At 37.1% G+C, this 3,946-nt stretch overlaps 1 long non-coding RNA gene across 1 annotated transcript; it reads left to right on the top strand.

Annotated features, from left to right (window-relative positions):
- Positions 1-681: 681 nt before the first annotated feature.
- On the top strand, positions 682-3,700 carry LOC121074920. The gene is made up of 3 exons (XR_005822621.1): positions 682-850; positions 1,960-2,120; positions 3,167-3,700. It is a non-coding gene; the product is annotated as an uncharacterized LOC121074920 (long non-coding RNA).
- Positions 3,701-3,946: the final 246 nt, after the last annotated feature.

Raw genomic sequence — 3,946 nt, 5'->3', positions numbered from 1 at the left:
ACTGCAACCAAATAAGTTAATCTACCTATAGTCTTGAATTTGAGAGGTGTTCCATGCGTTTTTGCATTCCAAACAAGGGACTGTTTGAACACTGGTTTATATGGTGAGAACGTTTAAACAAATAAATATGAGATCAAAATAAAGTTTTGGCGAAAAATAGGTTCTATGCCAATGTAAGAAACTGCCAGTGCCACATCCTGTGATATATAAGATCATTGTTTTTCATAATTTGTAATGAATTCAGCAGAGCACTAATTACACAGGTGTGAAGAGCCTGAACATATACTTTTCTGCAGCTGGTGTTCTGTAACTCCATTTTCTCTAGAGACATTTGAAATTATGCTGTTCTTGAGGTTGAATTAGAAGCCCTCTGGGGATTACAGACACATTGTCTGAGAGTAAATGAGAAGATAGCAAGGGTTTCTTCTCCACAAGCAATAGTCTAAGGCAGTGGCAAATAGACTGTCAAAGTTCGCTGGGCTGTGGTAAGAGGAATTAATTTCTTAAGAGATAATGCCTAAAAAGTAATGCAAATAAACAATTTATTGAATAAAAAAAAATCTTTTACCTGTAACTAGAATTATGTCTGCTTCAGTGAGCCTGAACAACTCCTTTTGTTGTTAATGCCTGCTAACTAATTTAGTTGCTAATACCTGCTAATTCCATTTTTATCAGCACAGAAGAAAACCCAAAGCCCATCACAAAAACGCTGCCGATAGCCAAATAAACTCCCTTATTACACAATATCAGTGCGAACTAAGAAGTACCTTCCCGGCAGAGGGGCTCAGCAGCAGTTGCAGCTGGGAAGCTGGTAAGTCTGGCTCAGCACCGGAGAGCTTGTGTGCAAGTGGTGAGTGTGCAACCCCATGCTGTCACTAAGCCACTCCACTGGACTGGACTCTGACTGCAAAAACGGAGGACTTTTTTTGCGGCGTCCCTGCTGTCATGTAGTCGGGTGACGGATGCTTGCCTCCTAGTGGTTTGGATTAGGGTAATTGATTGAAAAAATCTGATTAGTTCATGAAGTCAAAACTCTATATCCATATCAACCTCACCTTCTGCAATTGTAGAACTGTTTTCTCTGCCTTTACAAAGTCACTACAGAGCCAAGCCTTCTAAATCAGCAACTTATTCTTCTGCTCTCTTCTGTTTTTTGAAGTATAGTATGCAAGTAAAGTGAATCTTGGAAAGGGATGAACAGACTATGGGACTCTCATAATTTTATTGTATATTTCAATTGTGGGTGTATTTTTTTCTCCCCTCCCCAGAGAAGCATGCAGCCTGTATGTTGACAAGACCTGGATAGTTTCTGCTGACCAAGATTCTGCTGACTTTCTTGTGAATACTAAAACACAGATATTCATTTCACACTTTCTGTATTCAATTCATTGATTTTCTTTATCACGTTGCAAGAAAATGCAATTACCTGCCAAAAGCATGCATCTGGGAGTGTTTTCAGATGATCCAATGTTATCTTCTTTCTATTTTTGTCTGCTAATGCTGGGCATTAAAAACAAAACTGGCTCTTTACAAAGGCAGTGCCTATATTCCCTATCCACATGTACACAGCCACAGTTTTACGATCAGAAAGGTGTGGTATTATCATGTCCCAGTTTTGCTTGAGTTTTATGGTCTTTGTACAAATTCCTTTGGCATTTCCACAGCTGGGCAAGCTCCACTCTTCTCAAACTGAGGAAAAACACAACCTTGGCTAGACTTGAGCTTCTTGAGTTGCTTCTTGCAGCAAAACATGAAATGTGTGCTTGCAAAGGTGGCTTGGCAGAAAGAATCATTTCCAAAATATACCGTGACTTTTATACAGGAAGGCTTGAGACCAGTATGGCCACTGAGCTACTGAGATTAACTGGGTTGTGGATATAAACCTCCAAATTATTGTCATGAAAGGGACAGAGTGTTTTGGCTGAAATTACTTCTCATAAGTTTTTTTTCCTTCTGTAGATGATTACTCTGTAATATATTCGGTGCTAGTTATTGGCAAGAAGCAAAAGATGTGAAGTGGGAGTTTAAAGAAGAAAAACATCATGAAGATATCAGGTCTTTCCTGACTTTTCCACATCATGCCATTTTATTCAAACAGACCATGGTCCGACTTCTAAAAAGTAAGTTTCTCTCAAGTCAGATAAAGCAGCTCTGTTTATAGTCTGGATCCATAAATCTGAAAGGAATTGTGTGTTAATATCTATCTATATGAGTAATACAACAGGGTATTAACACTGAACAGTATTATGCAAAGATAATTACTGACCCAAGCCTTTAGCTCGATCTTAACACATTTATGAATATTTGTCTTTGCAATTACTGTTTGTCTCCAATCATTATAATTTTATTTCTTATTCAGCTGGCAGACTATGACCCTAGAAAAGATACTTGCCATAAGGTACTCATCATTTTGCGTTTTAAAGATGTAATACAAGTTTAAAATATATCTTGTTAATCCTCGCACTCATGAGTATAGATTCCTTTTCTATGAAAGATATGTAATTTCCCTTGTCTGAGAGTACAGGAATAAGAGATAAGAAGGGGACTGAACATTATTTAGACAGTTCTGTGGCACTCAGCAAATTATCACATTTTCTTCATTCCATATAATCAGAAATGAAAGTGTACACAGTTTGCTAATAGTTAAGTAGTGGAGGTTATAATAATTTCTTTGAATGTTTGACTTGTAACAAAAGGACTTAGTGTCAGATAAACACCCTGTCATGAGACAAAGTCTTTTTTTCCTGAATACTAAGGCTGAGGAAGCAAAATTGCACAATAAAACTCCTACAGTCAATAAGCAATAAGTAACCTGTCAAACATAAGTAAAAGTGGAAAAAATTAGGCAATATTGGCATCTACAAAGAACTACCGGAGCAACAAGGCACAACAGCAAGAAAATTAATGCCAACACCTCTTACAGAAATTACCAGCCTCTTCAGTTCAGTTTCTCGGAAGTAAATGTCAACTGAGTCAAAGACAGCAAACACCTCTGTAGCTTGAATATTAAAATGACTTTGTAGGCAAATGCCTCGAGCATAAAAGGTAAGGTGCTAGGCTTAAAAATGAATATAATTGAGGAAAGCATTAATGAATAATAGCTGAGTGGCAATATGTAAGTTTAGGGCATCTTTATGCTTATGTGAACATATTGTTCTCATTCTAGGCAAATTGCTAGCTGACAGCTGGATCCACCTCTACTATAAATTATTGGACTCAAGAGCAAGCTGGAAATCCACCGCAGGATCATCAGGCGCAGTGGACTTAGTTTGTATTTACACTCTTGTAACCAAGCTGGGGATTGGGTTTCCAGCATTAAGGAGTCTTACATAAAGCAAGATCTGCTTTTCATTAAGTTCCATGTTGACAGACATAAATCCTCACTATGAGTCCTTTCTAATTTATATTTTGTTAGGATAGGCCAGTACGCACAAAATTTTTCCTAATTCATCTGCTGCATTGTAAGGCTTTTATTGTGCTTTAAAATTATTCCAGTATTTTCATCTGTGTTGTCAGGCTTCATCCTTCACTGGTCTTTTTCTCTAGAAAATGTAGGTGACAAATATTCACAAACACTAGTTAAATCTGTGCCAAAGGGAAAGTTCAAAACAATAAAGCTCTAGCCAGAAAGCTATATAGTGGGTGAACTGTTTGTTCACAATTCCTATGCCTGTTTTCCATGTCAGACCTACTCAAACCTTTCTGTTAGTTTTGTGTTATTTCTTTTTTGTTCGTTTGTTTGTTGGTGAGTTTAATCTTTTTTTTTTTTTTTTTTAACCCCACATTCTGTTCATGTTGCTGGATGAAACCCAAAGGGAAGAGGGTATAGCAGCACCCTCTTTATTCACTCTCATCAAGAGAAACAATCTATCTTTTTTAAAATTTTTATTTTCAGGAAATCAAAGGCAGAGGAGTTAAGAGGAAAAGCTAAGTATTTTAAAACTTC

This window comes from Cygnus olor, chromosome 9, assembly GCF_009769625.2.
Source record: "Cygnus olor isolate bCygOlo1 chromosome 9, bCygOlo1.pri.v2, whole genome shotgun sequence".
Lineage (NCBI taxonomy): Eukaryota > Metazoa > Chordata > Aves > Anseriformes > Anatidae > Cygnus > Cygnus olor.
This window is presented reverse-complemented; position numbering and strand designations above follow the sequence as displayed.